General features: G+C 43.7%; 1 pseudogene; it reads left to right on the forward strand.

Annotated features, from left to right (window-relative positions):
- Positions 1-10,128: 10,128 nt before the first annotated feature.
- LOC126290206 (5S ribosomal RNA) lies at positions 10,129-10,246 on the forward strand (annotated as a pseudogene).
- Positions 10,247-22,594: the final 12,348 nt, after the last annotated feature.

Consider the following 22,594-nt stretch of genomic DNA (forward strand, 5'->3'; position numbering starts at 1 on the left):
AGTATCAGGCGGCTTATACCCTTCCATTCAGGTCAACCAAGTCTGAATAACGAAGAATGAAGAAGCACGCTCTCTGTGAAGATCAAATAAAACTATATACTTCCAGAGACATTTTCAAGTCTATATATATATATCGCTGCTTCGGTCTGGCCACCTACTAGGATCCGCGGCAATGGCGCCCATGCAAAACGGCCTCCGAATCTAGATCTAGGCAGCAGCGGTATGTTGAAAATGTATCAGGCCAGTACAGATTACTTTAAGCCACCTAATTACCATGTACGACTGCTATGTGCATCACCATGGTCCCAAAACAAGGAAACAACTCAAACAGTGGAAGCACGGAGATTCAATATCGCCGAAAAATGTGAAGTCCCTACCGTTATCTGGCAACATAATACTGATTGAAACTTCCTGGCAGATTAAAACTGTGTGCCCGACCGAGACTCGAACTCGGGACCTTTGCCTTTCGCGGGCAAGCGCTCTACCATCTGAGCTACCGAAGCACGACTCACGCCCGGTTCTCACAGCTTTACTTCTGCCAGTATCCGTCTCCTACCTGATTGTTTATCGGGAATGCCATTGGGTGAAGCTAAAGGATTATGCTCGTAAGAAACAAAGCGTCATTAGTGCGTACTACCCATAGCCGTTGCAGGAAACTGCCCAGTAGGGGAGTTTTTGCTCCATGACATCTGCCCAAAGAACACAGCTAAACATTCCACCTCTTGTATTCTTCTGGCATAGTGCGCAGACACGTCTTATATCCTTAGATGAACAAAGCAGAGATAACAGGATTTTCCAAAATGACTAGAAGGAGACTGTCATGGAGGAGCGTGTCCTAGCCAAAATGCAGAAGTCTGCAACCAAAGACAGCGCCAAGTTACTGGTATCTGGTTGGGGGAATCATACCTTCGCATAGTCATTGATTGTCATTGCTTGATTTTTTTCGAGGTTGTAAGTGAAACATCCGCGTAAACACGATAAGAGATACTGACAGAGACCATACAGGATACTGTGGTCTATTTTCAAAGACCAATATTCGGCCGAAGTGCTGGTAAGTTCATTCGTTTGTTCAGAAGGGCAGGCCGAAATTGTTTGTCCCATATCGACCGATTAGCGACCCCGCTGCAATGACAGACTTGAGCCCTATGCCCTGCAGCTTCTCTCCAATGCTTTAACAGAAACTACACAGTACAAAATTTCTTTCTTTGCAACATTACGACCACATGCTTAACAGCTTGTTTGTCCGTCTTTAGCTGATTCTGCGTATCAGGGATCCGACAGTTTGTTACTACGTTTGTGGAGATATGTGGCATTAGATGTCTATCCACATAGGATTTACGTCAGGTAAATTTTTTCGCCGATACATCAACGTGAATTCACTATAACACTCCCCAGAGCATTGTAGCACGGTTCTGACGGCGAAACACGGACAATTCTGCTACCGAAAGATGACGTCACCGTCGGATAAGACATCAAGCATGAAGGGAAGCAGGTGGTTCGCAGTTGTCAGAGTGTCTTCGATTACTACCAGAGGTCTCACGCAAGCGCAGAAGAATGTCTCCAATAGCATAATATTGCTCCCAACCAGCCTGCTCGGTAGCGCGTTCACGTTTCGAGCCGCCGTTCACATCAATGACGGCGTTCGAGGAGATTACCATCGACCTTGCGTAGTAAAAATGTGATTCACCCGAACAGCCGAGACGTTTCCATTGACTGAAGGTCAAATCCCGATTGTCCCGTGTCCACTGCAGTCTTAATTGACCATGTCGTTGGGTCAACATGTGAACAGGTAGCGGTGGTCTGCTGCCGAACTCCATGGTCAACAATGGACCACCATCTATCCGACTTTACATAGCACGCAAGCCTCGCAACCCCACGTTCTGTGGAGTCTGTGGACGTCCAGTCATTTAATGCTTAGTGGTAGTTCCGCTGACCTTCTACCTCTTTCCGTAGATGCTCACTACAGTAATACGTGAATATTCAACCAGCTTTGCCGCTTGCGAGATACTCGTTCACAGGCTCTGCGTAATTATAATCTGCCCTTGGTCAAAGTAGCTTATACCAATTAATTCCCCCGTTTAGAGCTCATATCTTCGCTTGTGTGATCCCCTGTTCGTGTCTGCTGTGTTTACGTTCTTTTGTTAGTGCGCTAAATGCCCGCAACGCCACAAGGTGGCATCCAATGTCGCGGTGGGGAGTGGTCATAACGTTTTGATTTATCGGTGTATACAGCTTTATGTCAACTTCATGATGACGTGCCCATCATTTCGTTAAGGGTCATAATTACTGTGATGATTGCATTTAAATAAGACACGGTGCAAAATTCGAAGAAGTTTTGCATCGAAAAATAGGGATCGCTATGGTTCTGCGTTTAGAGCATATAATATGTTGCTGCATATGAAATTTAGCTAAAATGTTGAATTTTGCTTTAGACTTTGGTGGATGTCTCTATCTGTCACCACCCTCTAGGAAGTTGATCTTATGTAGTACATTCAATTGCGATCTTGAGAGCCACCGCTAAAGAAATTTTGGAAACTTGTGGTAAGGTGTTGTGGGACCAAACTGCTGACGTCATAGGTCCCTAAGCTTACACACTATTTAATTCAATTTAAACTAACTTACGCTAAGGAAACACACACCCCCATGCCCGAAAGAGGACTCGAAACTCTTACGGGGTGAGCCGCGCGGACCATGACAAGATGCCATTGACCGCGTGGCTACACTGCTAAGGGCTAAGGCCTGAAGAAATTTTCAAAACATGCCTCAAACGTCATAAGCGGTTTGAGATATCGAAAAGAGATTTTGGCAAGTAATAGCGCCCAAACAGAAGAGTTCAAAATGGTTCAACTGGCTCTGAGTACAATGGGACCTAACATCTGAGGTCATCATTCACCTAGACTTAGAACTACTTAAACCTAACTAACCTAAAGACATCACACACATCCATGCCCGAGCCATGATTCGAACCTGAGACCGCAACAGCAGCGCGGTTCAGGACTGAAGCGCCTAGAACCGCTCGACCACACGGGTCGGCAAAGTGTTATTACATAAAACTTCACTATCTACCATGTTATTCAACCAGCTACAGAAACAAAAGAAAAATTTGGTTTAGGTATTAAAATCTATGGAGAAGAAATAAAAACTTTGAGGTTAGCCGATGACATTGTAATTCTGTCAGAGACAACAAAGGACGTGGAAGAGCAATTGAACGGAATGGACAGTGTCTTGAAAGGAGGATATAAGATGAACATCAACAATACCAAAACGAGGATAATGGAATGTAGTCGAATTAAGTCCAAACAATTAATCGTCCACGTTTCACTTCCATACATGGCTTCACTCCATATAATACATTCAGAAACGACTTCCTGACACTTAAATCTATACTCGATGTTAACAAATTTCTCTTCTTCAGAAACGCTTTACTTGCCATTGCCAGTCTACATTTTATCTCCTCTCTACTTCGACCATCATCAGTTATTTTGCTCCCCAGATAGCAAAACTCCTTTACTACTTTAAGTGTCTAATTTTCTAATCTAATTCCCTCAGCATCACTCGACTTAATTCGACTACATTCCATTATCCTCGTTTTGCTTTTGTTGTTGTTCATCTTATATCCTCCTTTCAAGACACTGTCCATTCCGTTCAACTGCTCTTCCAAGTCCTTTGCTGTCTCTGACAGAATTACAATGTCATCGGCGAACCTCAAAGTTTTCATTTCTTCTCCATGAATTTTAATACCTACTATGAATTCTTCTTTTGTTTCCTTCACTTCTTGCTCAATATACAGATTGAATAACATCGGGGAGAGGCTACAACCCTGTCTCGCTCCCTTCCCAACCACTGCTTCCCTTTCATGTCCCTCGACTCTTATAACTGCCATCTGCTTTCTGTACAAATTGTAAATAGCCTTTCGCTCCCTGTATTTTACCCCTGGCATCTTTAGAATTTGAAAGAGAGTATTCCAGTCAACATTGTCAAAAGCTTTCTCTAAGTCTACAAATGTTAGAAACGTAGGTTTGCCCTTCCTTAATCTCGCTTCTAAGATAAGGCGTAGGATCAATATTGCCTCACGTGTTCCAACATTTCTACAGAATCGAAACTGATCTTCCCCAAGGTCGGCTTCTACTAGTTTTTCCATTCGTCTGTAAAGAATTCGCGTTGGTATTTTGCAGCTGTGACTTATTAAACTGATAGTTAGTAATTTTCACATCTGTCAGTACCTGCTTTCTTAGGGATTGGAATTATTATATTCTTCTTGAAGTCTGAGGGTATTTCGCCTGTTTCATATATCTTGCTCACCATATGGTAGCGTTTTGTCAGGACTGGCTCTCCCAAGGCCGTTAGTAGTTCCAATGGAATGTTGTCTACTCCGGGGGCCTTGTTTCGACTCAGGTCTTTCAGTGCACTCTCAAACTCTTCACGCAGTATCGTATCTTCCATTCCATTTTCATCTACATCCCCTTCCATTTCCATAATATTGTCCTCAAGTACATCGCCCTTGTATAGACTCTCCATATACTCCTTCCACCTGTCTGCTTTCCCTTCTTTGCTTAGAACCGGGTTTCCATCTGAGCTCTTGATATTCATACAAGTGGTTCTCTTATCTCCAAAGGTCTCTTTAATTTTCCTGAGGCAATATCTATCTTACCCCTAGTGAGACAAGCCTCTACATCCCTACATTTGTCCTCTAGCCATCCCTGCTTAGCCATTTTGCACTTCCTGTCGATCTCATTTTTCAGACGTTTGTATTCCTTTTTGTCTGCTTCCTTCTCTAGATTGTCGCACAGATGAAAAAATGGTAGATATCTAAGTGGATGACAGAGGGATAGAGAAACAATTAAAATCGCTCAAAAGAGGAAAGGCCGCTGGACCTGATGGGATACCAGTTCGAATTTACACCGACTACGCGAAGGAATTTGCCCCCCGTCTTGCAGCGGTGTACCGCAGGTCTCTAGAAGTGCGTAGCGTTCCAAAGGATTGGAAAAGGGCACAGGTCATTCCCTTTATCAAGAAGGGACATCGAACAGATGTGCAGAGCTATAGACCTATATCTCGAACTTCGATCAGTTGTAGAATTTTGGAACACGTATTATGATCGAGTATAATGACTTTTCTGGAGACAAGAAATCTACTCTGTAGGACTCAGCATGGAATCCGAAAAAGACGGTCGTGTGAAACCCAGCTCGCGCTATTCGTCCACGAGACTCAGAGGGCCATAGACACGGGTTCACAGGTAGACGCCGTGTTTCTTGACTTCCGCAAGGCGTTCGATAGACTTCCCCACAGTCGTTTAATGAAAAACGTAAGAGCATATGGACTGTCAGACCAATCGTGTGATTGAATTGAAGAGTTCCTAGACAACATAACGCAGCATGTCATTCTCAATGGAGTGAAGTCTTCCGAAGTACGAGTGATTTCAGGTGTGCCGCAGGGGAGTGTCATAGGACCGTTGCTATTCACAATATACATCAATGACCTTGTGGATGACATCGGAAGTTCACTGAGGCTTTTTGCAGATGGTGCTGTGGTGTATCGAGAGGTTGTAACAGTTCAAAATTGTACTGAAATGCAGGAGGATCTGCAGCGAATTGACGCATGGTGCAGGGAATGGCAATTGAATCTCAATGTAGACAAGTGTAATGTGCTGCGAATACATAGAAAGAAAGACACCTTATCATTTAGCTACAAAATAGCAGGTTAGCAACTAGAAGCAGTTAATTCCATAAATTATCTGGGAGTACGCGTTAGGAGTGATTTAAAATGGAATGATCATATGAAGTTGATCGTCGGTAAAGTAGATGCCAGACTGAGATTCACTGGAAGAATCCTATGGAAATGCAATCCGGATACAAAGGAAGTAGGTTACAGTACGCTTGTTCGCCCACTGCTCGAATTCTGCTCAGCAGTGTGGGATCCGTACCAGATAGGGTTGATAGAAGAGATAGAGAAGTTCCAACGGAGTGCAGCGCGCTTCGTTTCAGGATCATTTAGTAATCGCGAAAGCGTTACGGAGATGATAGATAAACTCCAGTGGAAGACTCTGCAGAGAGACGCTCAGTAGCTCGGTACGGGCTTTTGTTAAAGTCTCGAGAACATACCTTCACCGAAGAGTCAAGCAGTATCTTGCTCCCTCCTACGTATATCTCGTCAAGAGATCATGAGGATAAAATCAGAGAGATTAGAGCCCACACAGGAGCATACCGACAATCCTTCTTTCCACGAACAATACGAGACTGGAATGGAAGGGAAAACCGATAGAGGTACTCAAGGTACCCTCCGCCACACACCGTCAGGTGGCTTGCGGAGTATGGATGTAAACGTAGATGTGGCTGTAGATGCTTCATTTACTTCATTTTATATTCTCTCCTTTCATAAATTAAATTCAATATTTCTTCTGTTACCCAACGGTTTCTACTTTTTTTTTTTTTTGAGCACTATGGGACCCAACATCTGTGGTCATAAGTCCCCTAGAACATAGAACTACTTAAACCGAACTAACCTAAGGACATCACACACATCCATGCCCGAGGCAGGATTCGAACCTGCGACCCTACGGTCGCGCGGTTCTTAACTGAGCGCCTAGAACCTCTAGACCACCGCGGCCGGATAGGTTTCTACTAGCCCTCGTCTTTTTACCTACTTGATCCTGACCAATTGGATGAAAATCAGTGTGGGTTTAGGCCTCTTAGAGGTTGTCAGGACCAGATCTTTAACTTACGGCAAATTATGGAGAAGTGTTACGAGTGGAACAGGGAATTGTATCTATGCTTTATAGATCGAGAAAAGGCATATGACCGGCTTCTTAGGAGGAATTTATTGTCTGTTCTTCGAGATTATGGAATAGGAGGCAAACTTTTGCAAGCAATTAAAGGTCTTTACATGGATAGTCAGGCAGCAGTTAGAGTTGACGATAAATTGAGTTCATGGTTTAGAGTAGTTTCAGGGGTAAGACAAGGCTGCAACCTGTCTCCACTATTGTTCATATGATTTATGTATCATATGTTGAAAACAATAGACTGGCTGGGTGAGATTAAGATATGTGAACACAAAATAAGCAGTCTTGCATATGCGGATGACTTAGTTGTGATGGCAGATTCGATTGAAAGTTAGCAAAGTAATATTTCAGAGCTAGATCAGAAATGTAAGGACTATGGTATGAAGATTAGCATCTCCAAAACGAAAGTAATGTCAGTGGGAAAGAAATATAAACGGATTGAGTGCCAAATAGGAGGAACAAAGTTAGAACAGGTGGACGGTTTCAAGTACTTAGGATGCATATTCTCACAGGATGGCAACATAGTGAAAGAACAGGAAGCAAGGTGTAGCAAAGCCAATGGAGTGAGCGCTCAGCTACGATCTACTTTCTTCTGCAAGAAGGAAGTCAGTACCAAGACTAAGTTATCTGTGCACCGTTCAATCTTTCGACCAACTTTGTTGCGTGGGAGCAAAAACTGGGTGGATTCAGGTTACCTTATCAACAAGGTTGAGGTTACGGATATGAAAGTAGCTAGGATGATTGCAGGTACTAGTAGATGGGAAAATGGCAGGAGGGTGTCCACAATGAGGAAATCAAAAAAAAAACTGGGAATGAACTCTATAGATGTAGCAGTCAGGGCGAACAGGCTTAGATGGTGGGGTCATGTTACACGCATGGGAGAAGCAAGGTTACACAAGAGACTCATGGGTTCAGCAGTAGAGGGTATGAGGAGTCTGGGCAGAACAAGAAGAAGGTACCTGGATTCGGTTAAGAATGATTTTGAAGTAATAGGTTTAACATCAGAAGAGGCACGAATGTTAGCAGTGAATAGGGGAACATGGAGGAATTTTATAAGGGGGCTATGCTCCAGACTGAACGCTGAAAGGCATAATCAGTCTTAAAGGATGATGATGATGATGATGATGATCCTGTTCTGCCTTCACTACTTCATCCCTCAAAGCTACTCATTCTTCTTCTACTGTATTTCCTTCCCCCATTCCTGTCAATTGTTCCCTTATGCTCTCCCTGAAACTCTGTACAACCTCTGGTTCTTTCAGTTTATCCAGGTCCCATCTCCTTAAATTCCCACACTTTTGCAGTTTCTTCAGTTTTAATCTACAGTTCATAACCAATAGGTTGTGGTCAGAGTCCACATCTTCCCCTGGAAATGTCTTACAATTTAAAACCTACTTCATAAATCTCTGTCTTACCATTTTATAATCTATCTGAAACCTGTCAGTGTCTCCAGGCTTCTTCCATGTATACAGCCTTCTTTTATGATTCTTGAACCAAGTGTTAGCTATGATTAAGTTGTGCTCTGTGAAAAATTCTACCAGGTGGCTTCCTCTTTCATTTCTTAGCCCCAATCCATATTCACCTACTACGTTTCCTTCTCTCCCTTTTCCTACTACCGAATTCCCGTCACCCATGACTATTAAATTTTCGTCACCCTTCACTATATGAATAATTTCTTTTATTTCATCATACATTTCTTCAATTTCTTCGTCATCTGCAGAGCTAATTGGCATATGAACTTGTACTACTGTAGTAGGTGTGGGCTTCGTATCTATCTTGGCCACAATAATTCGTTCACTATGCTGTTTGTAGTAGCTTACCCACATTCCTATTTTCCTATTCATTATTAAACCTACTCCTGCATTACCCCTATTTGATTTTGTGTTTATAACCCTGTAGTCACCTGACCAGAAGTCTTGTTCCTCCTGCCACCGAACTTCACTAATTCCCAGTATATCTAACTTTGACCTATCCATTTCCCTTTTTAAATTTTCTAACCTACCTGCTCGATTAAGGGATCTGCCATTCCACGCTCCGATCCGTAGAACGTCAGTTTTCTTTCTCCTGATAACGACATCCTCTTGAGTAGTCCCCGCCCGGAGATCCGAATGGGGGACTATTTTACCCCCGGAATATTTTACCCAAGAGGACGCCATCATCATTTAACCATAAAGTAAAGCTGCATGCCTTCGGGAAAAATTACGGCCGTAGTTTCCCCTTGCTTTCTGCCATTCGCAGTACCAGCACAGGAAGGCCGTTTTGGTTATTGTTACAAGGCCAGTCAAGATCAGTCAATCATCCAAACTGTTGCTCTTGCAACTAATGAAAAGGCTGCTGCCCCTCTTCAGGAACCACACTTTTGTCTGGCCTCTCAACAGATACCCCTCCGTTGTGGTTGCACCTACGGTACGTCTATCTGTATCGCTGAGGCACGCAAGCCTCCCCACCAACGGCAAGGTCCATGGTTCATGGGGGGTGGGGGGGGGGGTGAGGTTCATTATCGCCCCACTAACCCATGTGGCAGTATTCACATAAACTTTACGTGTGTAGCTCAACCATGGTGTGTTACTTCCTCTGATTCAAATTAATCTTTATTAGTCAGTTCTACTACTGACATATCATTTGTTAAGGAGCTCTTCAGCAGTGTGTAGTGTTCAGTTGTTCCTCTGACCGGTCGGCGTGCACCCGCAAGGGAACATGCGAAGGCGCACGGGGCAGCAAACAGGTGGCGTTAGCGGCAGCAGCAGGTGGGACCATGTTCCGGAAGCTGTGTGTGTGTGTGTGTGTAAGGCTTCAGGCACGGGATGGCCGCTATAAAGGAGCAGGAACGTGCGTGCCGTGTTTGTTTTACCCGCCGCTGGCGTGTTAACTGGACGCCAACTGGCTCCTCCACAATACCACCACTTCCACACGATAGCCCCCGTGTAGCACCTCTGGATAACAACAGTTCCGCTATAGCGCCGATGTGGCTAACGTTAAATTCGTTCTAAAAGAGCAACGCACTGGTTACCGATGATTATCATACTTCCGCTGCACCCCTAGCGTTACAGCGTTCTACAATGACCAGAAGAACCTTGTCTCGCAAGAGTTATAGAATATTTAGACAATGTGGAGAAAAAAAAACCTGATAATGAGGTCAGAGCAGGGTAGATTTCCTGATAACCACAGTTCAAAAATGCACTGTTGTGGAGCCACGGTCACAAAACGACAGCAGTTAGCAACAAGCGCGTTCAGGTGCGTGCATTTGAACTAAGTTGCTCCAGCTAATCTCTGTTGTGCTATAAACCGCAGGTACAAATCAAATTAACTAAAAGTAAAGGTTTCAGATGAATAGTGAAACATAGACAAATTTTGCCAAAGGCCTTGCCGTAGTGGTAACACCGATTCCCGTCAGATCACCGAAGTTAAGCACTGTCGGGCTGGGCTAGCATTTGGATGGGTGACCATCCGGTCTGCCGAGCGCCGTTGGCAAGCGGGGCGCACTCAGCCCTTGTGCGGCAAACTGAGGAGCTACTTGTCTGAGAAGTAGCGGCTCCGGTCTCGGAAACTGACATACGGCCGGGAGAGCGGTGTGCTGACCTCATGTCCTTCCATAACCGCATCCGGTGACTCCTGTGGGCTGTGGATGACACGGCGGCCGGTCGGTACCGTTTGCCTTCATGGCCTGATCGGGAAGAGTTCAGTTTTTAGTTTTTTTAGACAAATTTTAGTCTATGACTGGTCACGGTAGACGCGAATTTTCTGTGATATTTATTCGGTATCATCGTAGTCATCATGGGTATTTTGCCAAAAGGCAGGTTTTCACGTGGTAACTCTCCATGTTCTTTTGTCTTCTGCCATTCTCTTCAGATAAATCTAGAGTATTGAAACAACTACTCTAAAAATCAAAACAGAAAAACAGTTTTAAAAACTCCACTTTTCTCAAATCACATTTTCCACAGGAAATACATTAAATTTCTACTAAAATGTTGACATCGGCCAAGCAATGACTGGTGCATTCTCTCTAAAAATACAGCAGCAGCTCAGTCGAACAAAACTGCATTAGTATACACAACCAAACACTTTACGGGACAAACGAAAGCGCGTTCGTTGCCGACTGTATGTCGTTTTGTAGCCTTAGCTCCACAACACTGTATTTCAGACGTGTGGTTGTCTGGAAAATTTTGCTCAGTTCGACGTTCCCTAGACTGCTCTGACATCATTATGAGGTTGTTTTTGTCCATCCTGAATATCAGCGGTTGGATGACTCCGTGGGTAGGTAACAGACGACTACCCTAGAGACCCAGGGTTCAATCCCCATCAGTATGTCATAGCAGCTATTCGTTTACGTACTGTCTATGTCACCTCTGGTAATGATCTGTTGATCTGAAAACTGTGATGTTACACCGTAGTTCCTGGTCAAGGTCAAACTGGAGGCTCCGCCATAAACGTCTGAACTTTTTTAAGTCATCGTTTTTCTGAAATTTCGATGAATTACAGACAACAGCTGTGTACGGAAGATTGACATAAATCAATGGGGAGAGTTGAAAATGTATGCCCGACCGGGATTCGAAACCGGGAATCTTCTGCTTTCAAGGAATACGCTCTAATCCCTACCTACCGATGACACAGGAATTACCGCGGCTGCGCGGACTTGCCCCACAGTCAAAATCGCGGCTATTTACATTTCTTTGGAGACTGCAGTGCAGAAATTTTATCACTATTTTCCCTTCTGTACTTGGGTATTTCCTTGGCTGAAGCTTCTGCTTTCTTAAGAGTTAGAAAGTTCGTATCATTAGAGAGGTTTTTGTATTTTCTCAATGATTCCCCTCGTTCCCTGAGGACTACGTCACATTCTCAGTCCTATCAACTGTGTGATGATCGATGAGTAATCCGTTTACGTCCTTTATGAGGTACTGAGACTTCCGCTGCTTCATAGACAAGCGATACCAAGAGCCCACAGTCTTTTTCGGGATCGTCAGTTTCGATGATCGATTCTAGTTTCTCTTCCAGTAGTGTTTCGCATACCATCCAGTTAGCTTTGTTTACGTACAATTTCCGGCTAATTGCGTGTTTGACTATCTCCCTAGGTTGTGTGTTTATTGTGGTTTGAATTTTCCAGTGGTCCGAACTTAAAGTATCCCGTATAACATCCAATGTTGTTCCTGTAGAGAGTGCAGCGTATGTTAGGCTCAAGTCCATTGCCGTCGGACTTCATTTGGTCGGACTATTCGCATGGGTGGGCCATCGTTTAGTATTATAAGGTTAGTATTATATGTGGATAGTACGTCGACTTGTATTTTTCCATTGCGTTGGCATTGTGCAACTATACAGTGCATGGTGGCCGTTAAAGTCACTTAGTATCCGAAGAGGTTTGCCGATAAAGGCAATGATTGTTGTTAGCCGTTGTTTGGAAAGTCTGTCGTTGGGTGCTTTGTATCCTGAGATCAAATTCAGATGGAGGTCCTCGATCCGCAGCCGGATTCTTACTATTATTAACGTATCACGGCGAGTGCCAGTATGACAACAGAAAAATCGATATCCTGTTTTACCAACAAAGCTGCACCGCGTTAGCCATCATCTTTATTTTCTCTAATGACAAAGTAGGCTGGGAGTGTGGTTTTAAACTTATTTTGGGGATTGTACGAAGGACTACCTTAGTTTCGAGCAGAAAATATCGAAGGCTGTTTTTGTTCGTCTTGAGCGATCTTACGTTCCATTGATGATTTCATAGACCATTTTGGGATGTGGTCAACATATTCTGGATTGACATCCGAATCGAATCCGTTTTTAGTGCTGGAGTGCACCAGTTAGTAATCGACTGGTATGACGTATCATTCATCACAGCTATAATGATACTTAAAATGTTATTAACGAAGTATTTACCAACATAACCTTCTGGCTGAGTCTATGTTATTGCCATAGGTAGAGGTTGGGACCCATTGGAGCAAGAGGGAGGCAGAGTTCTCGTTGGTATAATTGGTCCCTGGGAACCATGCATCAGTTGGGTCTTCTGTGTTCCATAGGATTTACACGTTCCTGATAATGCGTTTGGGTATGCTGTATGAGAGGAGAGAGATGGTACCGGCGGTGAATCCACTAGAGTCACCGTTCCTGACGTCTGCGGCATTGTCGTCATGGGATGGTTTGATTGCTATGGACTGTAGCTGGCGATACTGATATTCGCACTGAGCCGCTACTGAGTCGTAAATGGTGGTACTTTGTACCCTGCCTCGTAGTGTTAGGGAAAGAAGTAACTGCATTCACATACGGTCTATTTTTGAAAACAGCTGTAGCTTCTGGGAAAGTAATATTACTGAGATATATAATTTTGTTTATTTCCTTGTGTCTGAGATACATAGGGCGGGTTCGAGTTAGGACAGCATGACCACCGATACAACGAATACAGGTTGATTGACTGGCGATCCCACTGGCATCACTCCTGCGTGGACCTGCGCAGTACGCGCATTTTGTGTTACCTGTGCACTATTTGCTGCCATGTCCAAATCGCAAACACTTAGGGCATTGTAAGACGGAGGGTAAGTACATGTCTAGTGGCCAGCGAACTTCATGAAATCAAACCAACTGAGGGGGGCCCCGTGATATAAATGTCACAACAAAATCTGGAAACTCCTTTGCTACATTTTGCTCATTCAGTGTTACAATTTTACTAAATATTCTGATGGCAGTAACTTTGCGGCAACAAGTCATTTCCGTTTTAATTCGTCCTCCGTAAGAGAGTGCATGATACTTGCTTTCCGCACCCTCGGCAGGCATCCTCAATTTTATAAATGGCACCTGTACTATAGAAGACGCCGGCCGCCATTTGCAGCAACAAGCATCAATACTCACTAAAGTTTTATTCGGTGGTTTTGATCAAGTTAGAATTAGAATATTATTATAATGAAGTTTTAATACCACCTTACACAGTTTATTAAATGAAATATGCCCATGAGTGGGACATAGACAGGTGATTAACTGAAATACGCATGCCAAATATTCTGTGAAATGATAAGGGAATATGGTGTGGCTGGGAGAAGTCACTGTAACACATTTATATAATAACACAATCACATTTATTCACTAAACAGTACCATCTCAAACATTCCCTCTCTCTTATCACGGAATGCTGGCGTGATACAAATAGAATAATATCTAAGTAAACTTACTTAAACATCCGGCTAACATTTGCCGTGAATCGACAATGACTACCGCCTGCACATTTCTATCATCATTTAGCCACACACACACACACACACACTAACATTCACTCTATTCATTTTATCCAACAAATAAAAGAGGAAGGTTCCCATACACCAAGTGGGACAACATTAGGAGAGAGCACATGGTTCCAACTGTAATTTCAGTTCGGGTTGTCCCGTCTTCACGTTTAACTAACTCCGCGAGTTTTAATGGATATTGTGAAGGAACAGTTGAATCACACGCGTTAATTTACGTAGAAGATGCAGCTCGATCACGAAATGTGATTACGTCGAGCTGAAGCTCCTCACCAAGAAATGAACGGGGTCTGCGGACCACGTGTTACCAATCTCTCCACAATCAGTAGTGAATAAACACATTTAAATAAAATACACTTTGCATATATCCTTCTGACTCACACTGAAATGCAAATTGAGCAATTCTGAGTATTACTCGGCAATGAGCGCCTGTTCACTCCCAAGTGCAGTGAACACAAATTCCCATGAAATTACTTGGCAAGAGAAATCATCTCCCTATCTCTCCTAATAGAGATGATTATAGGAAATACCATAGTGGCTTTCCTCAGCAGGGAAGCTGCTTCCAAGTTCAAAGTGATCATGGCATTCTAAATCTTCGCTAACTATCGGAGCGATAGAGCAGGGCGTGCTTACTCACCCAGGTCTTCCCAGCAACAACCCCGATACGGTCTCCCTCGTCCGGGTCCACACATCGTCGCCGCAAGGACTCAGAGATACCGCACATGGTTATTTGCCAACCTAACGAGCGCTAATGACGCGCGTGGAGCTTATGCCTCTCTGGTCCAGTGCAGTCGAGCTCTACTAGATTCGAGGTTGGCTACACTTCCACTATGCCTATAGCACACCCACCGCCGACATCTCACGTATACCTCATCATACGTTCGCATTCACACTTTGCAGACCATTACCATATCTAATATTAAAATGATCGTCTATATTTAACTAAACCTATCTTACTAATTATCATCAGGCTCTTCCCTGAGTGTCGGAAGGTCACTCAGGTGTCTTTAGTTGTGGGGTCGAGCCATGTAGCGGCTTACATGGAGTCGTTACAAGAGATTTCAACATGATTGACGATGCCTTGTTTGTAATGAAGAACTTCGTAATTTAGGCCTTCAAATATGCTTTGTCCAAGAAAGAATGTTGAACCAAGGCATTGGCAGTAGGTCTTTACTCAGTCTGAGTTAGCCGTAATATTGATTATCTGTTTGAATAACGACTCACATTCCTGTCTAACAGTTTTCCCTACTGCAGCAGGATGCAGTCTGCCTATGTTTTCATCTCTCTTTTCAACAAATAAGATTAATAAGACCTTTGTTAGCAGTTGCGTAGAAGTTTACAGTGCAGCTTGTATGTTGGTGGGTGATGGTACCTGCTTAGGTGGCGGTGGCACCCAGCGCTCTCTCCAGTTTGTCTCGCTCGTTGTCGTCTTCCTCCTCCTCTTCCACGTGTACCCGTTGGCGTTTCTGCGATGGCTGCAGGTCTCTTACTTTAGTTGCATCTACAGGTGGAACATGTTGGTGTGTATCTGCATTGGGGGAAGCGACGAATGCGCCGTTAATCACTTCATGGTGGGGTACATGCAGTGCCTCAGTATTCATTGCGACACCGTGCGGCTGGTTTTGCCAAATCCGTGGAGCAGGGTGCCCTACAAGTGCCACCGTCCGTGGTGGTGACCGCAGTGGGGCAAACTTTTTAACAATTTGGCAGAGCCTGTGAAAGTAGAACAAATACAGGCACGAACAAACACTACGCGAGAACTTGCCGAATAGGGTGTATTTCAGTGTAGCGAGCTGATGTTATCCCCTTTTCTTCCAGAGCGAAATGGTAAGGAATATTGAAATCTAAGACAAGCCTGATAGTACCAGATATTTATTTGCTCTTAATGACTGACCTAATTCGCTTAAAATTAACAGAGAGGAAATTTCGCTAAAAGCTCAAATGTGATCACGAAATGAAGCTAATACTGTGGGCAGGAACGTAATTATATTGCAGACTGTGCGGAGAAAGGGCAACAAGATGTCAACTGGACGGCTCATTAATTAAATGACAGCGAAATAAAAGAAGGCCACAAGTTACAGTAAACTGAGCAACAGAATTTGATAGGAAAGTAGGTAAGTAGCGAGCTGCTCAGAATATGGATTGTGCCACCGCAGTTTCGACACTTACACTTCCCCCAAAATCAGCTAGCGTGCGCCGATCAACAGCAGACAGCGCAAGGGGACGGATCGCCAGAATCTTAGTTTAACTCCCTCAGCTGCTTTCATTCAAAACAACTTTCCATGGATGAGACGACTTGCCAGTGCTTCCAATGTGATGAATGAGATTATCTCTTTTTTTAAAAAAAAAAGAAAAGGAAAAAAAACACGTGGGGAAACGCAGCAGCAACTTCCTGCACTTCGCGTACAACAACCACATTAACAAACATGATGTTAGTACTCCTCTGTAGCAGTTTCTCCTCGATTGGTCAGTCTCTTCACGCCAAACACGATGGCAAGGATGACTCATTCGACTGGATACACCAAAATTTTGCAACGAGAGCAACCGACTTTACCACGCTGGTTGGGAGTCGCCACTGTGTCCCGTCCTTTGGCATATCTACAGAAAGGACAAAAATATCATGCTCAATTACTCTCGGGAGACGGGACTGATGGCACGACGTCCTCTGACCCAAGCGAGGGCATGTGCCGGCTTTGCCAGCAGAAAATAGGAGCAGGTTGCAGTTCAACTTCCGCCAAAAATTCCCAACCGCCCACGGACGCTCGCCTCTCCCAGTAAGAACCATTGATCGCCTCCTACTGACAAGCAGAATGAGAGCACATCGGGAGTTCATTTTCCTAGCTAGAAAAATACATATATTTCCTCCCAGGCTAACATGTCCAGTGTACTCAATAAAATATCCATGAAATAGTGGCAGTCATATCCTAGTTTCCTGAACAGCCAAAATGCAAACTTCTACAGTCTAGTTTTCATCAAGTCATGCACCATAGGGGAAAAATTTGTTACGTTATAGGGTGAATATGATGAAAATGGCTAATATTTTCACCAAGTTTCATTGTCACTCTTTGACATTTTTGAAGTGGTAATCAACGCCTTGTGACTATCCTTATTAGATGCCAGTAACAGACATTGTGGTACACTATAAAACTGAGGCATCGATTAGGTTGATGTTAAGTTTTTATACAGGTTATTTAAGAGCTTGGCGTAGTTTTGTTTCACAAGAGGCCTAATCCAATGAACAGTGTGCTCGTTAAATCAGTTTCATTTCACTTTTAGCCAAAATTGTCTGATAGCTGTAACAGAACAAGCCACCAGGCCATCTATTAAGATTATAAATTAAAGATGCTTTGGACTCCAGCGTGATGAGTTCTATGTGCGAAAGGCAAGGCAGGATATGCAAGAGAGCAGTAGCTGCCTGCCCGCGTGTCTTAGCCCTCGCACTAGTTCTCTCAAATCGCCTCTGAAAGTCAGAATATTGGCGCCAACGATCATCACACATCTGACAGTGCTCCCAGTAGTCCAGCAGAGATGTGATCCAAATGCTGTCCCAGGAAATCGGAAGAAAAGATAATTAAGATCATACACTAACAATCACAGTTAAAGTTTATGAGAAAGAAACAGAAGCTTGAGATCAAGGCAAGGCTGAACGAAACAAGAAAATAGGAGTACAGTTTAATACGCTTAGCTAGTACCAAGAGTAGGCAGCAACGGGGCATGACAGCCTTATGGTTGCATAGAATTTTTCTAGAACTGCTCACTTAGTAGAATATGACATCAACATCTCCATTACTATTCTCCAGTTCACAGTTAAGTGCCCGACATATGGTTCACTGGACCACCTCCACACTATTTCCGTACCGCTCCACTGTCGAACAGAACGTAGGAAAAATGAATACGTAAATCTTTCTGTGTTTCCTACGATTTCTGTATTTACTAGGATGATCGTTTCTCTCTTTGTAGGTGAGCATCAACAAAATATCTTCCCATGGTTGACTCGCACTTCCAGTGGAGATGTGGTACAGCTCAAGCCTAATGTAGGCTTGATCATGTTAACCCACAGAACAATTTCATTGTACATGCTTAAATTTTTAAGGATATGCCTCGTGAGCGCAGAACACAGAAGGCTAACTCTGTGCCAGTATACCGATCGGAACGTCAATAAAATGTTCCACCAATGTACGGACGTCAGGGCACCAGGAAGCACTGCCACACAACGTCCGAGAGAGGGAAGCAGAAACGCAACACCACAGTGCTACATAACAAGATATTATGAAATAACTTCGGCACCACTTCCAAGATGCTACTCCAGGCGGGTGTAAAATGCATGTGCGCAAAGGGAAATAATAAATGCTAAAATGAAGATTTGGCCCTGTCTGACTACCCCCCGAAGCAGATCTTAGGATCTCTTAATTCTATAAATTACAATCTCTACGTGAATGAAAGATGCAGTCCACTAATCCTACTAAATGATAAATGTTGGTCCTGCTTATATATTCATTGTAGATTAAAAAAACTTTATATTACAAAATTTACATTTCCTAAGTAAAATTACTAATCAATTGCCCAACTCTGTCCCTTATTATGACTGCGAGATCTAATATCGATAATTCGAAATGACTGACATCATCTGCGTACCAAACTCTAGAAGACACCACTTTCAAAGATGATCTACGGTGGTGTGGAACCTCAGTGGAAATAAACTAACGTCATCACAGCTTCATAGCCCTAATAAGCCGAAGCAATTTGCGGTATCACCGTAGGTGCTGCGTCCGGTGAGTCGAAGTGATGGTTCTCGTACTCGTCTGCGACGATATAGAGCTACCGTCACACACGGGCGCTCGCAACGGAAAGACCACGTCTCTCCACCGCTGGCTTCCCAGCAAGGCTCGGCTCCCCACCATCGTAAATGCGAAAACGAATCATATTCCCGAAACCATGGAATATTCTCCCTCTCTACAGATTCTTCCCAACGCCGACCAGTCATAATTCAGTCTTTTGTCGTACAGCGCGGAAAGTTTGACAGGAAAAACCTATACTCGTACAATCGTACGCTTCTGAGTAAAAATTCTTGGAAATAACCCAGCCTGCGTGTTTTCCGAGGTGCTGCTTCTTCGTTCCTCTCACCTGCGTCCAAGATTTTAAGCGTCCGGAAGTATTATCTGGTTATCCTTCCGGGCCCTACTACAATAGCGGCCAGCCGTCACCCTATTGTGCACCAGAGCTCAGATGCCACGACGTCCGTCTAGCTACTTCCTGTGCTTAAGCAGGACCAACAGCTGTGCGGGACTTCCACCCAGAGCTTGAGTTCTGCCTGCCGTTTCATCTCCACTGGCGTTCCAATCTCTACTAGTATAGGCAATCATTCATTACGCAGTTTTTATAATAAAGACACTCAGTCACCTTTCATGCAATTAGCGTTAGCAATTATTTACAAGACGTACGTGACAATGTCAGTCTCCTTTATATATTCATATAAGCGATGTACAGCCTATCACATTATACCTAATTGTGTTTGTAGATCACGGCAAAGTATGTGGATGAGTTCTTGTAGGTTCCCGGATTCGATTCCCGGCGTGGTCAGGGATTTTCCCTGCCTCGTGATGACTGGGTGTTGTGTGCTGACCTTAGGTTAGTTAGGTTTAAATAGGTCTAAGTTCTAGGGGACTGATGACCATAGATGTTAAGTCCCATAGTGCTCAGAGCCATTTGAACCATTTTTGAGTTCTTGTAAGGTGTGAAATTATAGCTACCTTACACACTGAGTCAATGCATTAGTCAAATATTGCAGAAAGACCCGAGCTCAGTGATCCAGATTAATTTTCAAATCACAATTGAAGGAAGGACAGCAGTCAGTTGCAAAATCCGTAATTTACTGCAGATCTAGATTTCAACTGTACAGCATCATCATCGATGCAGTACCAAAGAGGCATATACGTTCCAGTGTGTCAGAGCTTAACATATGAGAAAATGATACTAGTGTTTACATGACAGACGCAAAACGTTTAGTGTCTGTCATGTAAATGCTAGTGTTATTTTGTCATGTGTTATGCTCTGACACATCGGGACTTACGTGAGCCGGCCAAGGTGCCCGAGCGGTCGCAGGTAGTGGTAGCTACCGCAACGGTAGCAGGTTCTAATCCTGCCTCGGGCATGGATGTGTGTGATGTCCTTAGGTTAGTTAGGTTTAAGTAGCTCTAAGTTCTAGGGGACTGATGACTACAGCAGTTGAGTCCCATAGTGCTCAGAGCCATTTTTTTCTTTGGTAACGCACTGTTATAGTTCAAATCTAGATCTGCAATAAGCAACGGATTTTGCGAGTGACCGCTGCCCTTTCTTCATTCAACATATATTGAACGATTGCTGCACATAGGGGAAACCAATGGATCTCAACTTCTTGAATTATCCATTTATCACAGCGAGGCAAGGAATGCTGACAATGTCAATAAATGAGGGCAAATGCGATCATACGCCCAGAGTCACTGCTTCGTAGGCGCAGGATGGGCTCTTTATACACGGCCATTTTTTCCACCAGGTACAAACTCTAGGGATTGCTAGATGAGAGGATACGAAACAGAAAAGGTCTAATGAACCAATGTCCGGAAATGCATGGTTTCCATGCTAGAGACCATTTACTCAGTCTTACATTGTTACAGAGACTGCTGTATAATACACGCTGTACCACGCAGCCACAATTACAGTACGCATGGTTTCCTCCTAGAGGGTAGAACTGTTCCTCATACGTCACTCCCTAGCGTCCTCTTCACTTCTCCGCTTCACTTCTCTTGCTGACTCACCTTGTAGTCGATGTGATACAGCATTATATACAGTGGTTCCGTATTCGAATCGAGAATTGCCGACATGACGTTTACTTACAGAAAGATAAATGGCAACGGGCGGTAAGCAGCAAGTTTGTATCAGGAGATTTATCCCGCCGAGAACAGCCACACGGTTCAATGTTTGCAACAGTGTTTCGCCGTTTGTCTGAGACAGGATCGTTTCAGGAAGCAGGAAATCATGAAGGACGTATTCGAAATGTTCGGACAACGGACTTGGAGGAAAATGTAATTGACACTGCGGAAGGCGATGGCCACGTCAGTACCAGGCAGTTGGCCCGCCAGTACAGGATAAGCCAGACGACGGTGTGGAACATTTTCCATGACAATTGTTATTAGCCTTATCACTTGCAGCGTATGCAGGGCTTACTACCGACAGACGTTCCACGTCGGAAGTAGTTTTGTCACTGGTTTCTTCACCAGGCAGCCAAGATCCTGGGATTTGTGTCAGTCATCCTATTCACCGTGGTACCTTCAACTTTCATAACATTCATCTGCTGGGTAGTATGCAGAACACTGTACCACACAAGCAGCTCGTAGCGAAATTGATTGATTATGGAATATCGTCTCTGTTACGTGACTGGATTTGTGATTTCCTGTCAGAGACGTGACAGTTCGTAGTAACTAACGGAAATTCAACAAGTAAAACAGAAGTGATTTCTGGCGTTCCCCAAAGTAGTGTTATAGGCCCTTTGCTGTTCCTTATCTATACAAACGATTTGGGAGACAATCTGAGCAACCGTCTTCGGTTGTTTGCAGATGAGCTGCCGTTTATCTACTAATAAAGTCATTAGAAGATCAAAACAAATTGCAAAACGATTTAGAGAAAATACCTGAATAGTGCGAAAAGTGGCAATTGGCCCTAAATAACGAAAAGTGTGAGGTCATCCACATGAGTGCTAAAAGGAACTCGTTAAACTTCGGTTACACGATAAATCAGTCTAATCTAAAAGCTGTAAATTCAGCTAAATACCTAGGTGTTACAATTAAGAAAAACTTAAACTGGAAGGAACATATAGAAAATGTTGTGGGGAAGGCTAACCAAAGACTGTGTGTTATTGGCAGGACACTTTGAAAATGAAACAGACGTAACAAGGAGACTGCCTACACAACGCTTGTCCGTCCTCTTTTAGAATACTGCTGCGCGATGTGGGATCCTTACCAGATAGGACTGTCGGAGTACATCGAAAAAGTTCAAAGAAAGGCAGCACGTTTTGTATTATTGCGAAATATGGGAGAGAGTGTCACAGAAATCATACAGGATTTGGACTGGAAATCATTAAAAGAAAGGCGTTTTTGGTTGCGACAGAAATCTTCTCACGAAATTACAATCACCAACTTTGTCCTCCGAATGCGAAAATATTTAGTTGACACCGACCTACATAGGGAGGAACCATCACCACGATAAAAGAAGGGAAATCTGAGCTCTAAGGGAAAGATTTAGGTGTTTGTTCTCTCCGCGCGGCATACGAGATTGAAATAATGGGAATTGTGAAAGTGGTTCGATTAACCCTCTGCCGGGCACTTAAATGTGATTTGCAGAGTATCGATGTAGATGTAGATGAACTTCCACGATATGGTGACAGAGAATCATAAGCATTGGTGCAGCCGAAATGTGTGAGCCTGGATAGTTGACGACCGTATTTTGGGACCAGTGTTCCTTGTTTCCTAACAGACCGGAACTAACTGCGTTTCTTACAGATCACTTTGCCTCACCTGCTGCAAGAAGTGCCATTGATTATTCGAAGGGTTATGTTGCTGTTGCGTGT

The sequence above is a fragment of the Schistocerca gregaria genome, chromosome 1, assembly GCF_023897955.1.
Source record: "Schistocerca gregaria isolate iqSchGreg1 chromosome 1, iqSchGreg1.2, whole genome shotgun sequence".
NCBI classification, from domain to species: Eukaryota; Metazoa; Arthropoda; class Insecta; order Orthoptera; family Acrididae; genus Schistocerca; species Schistocerca gregaria.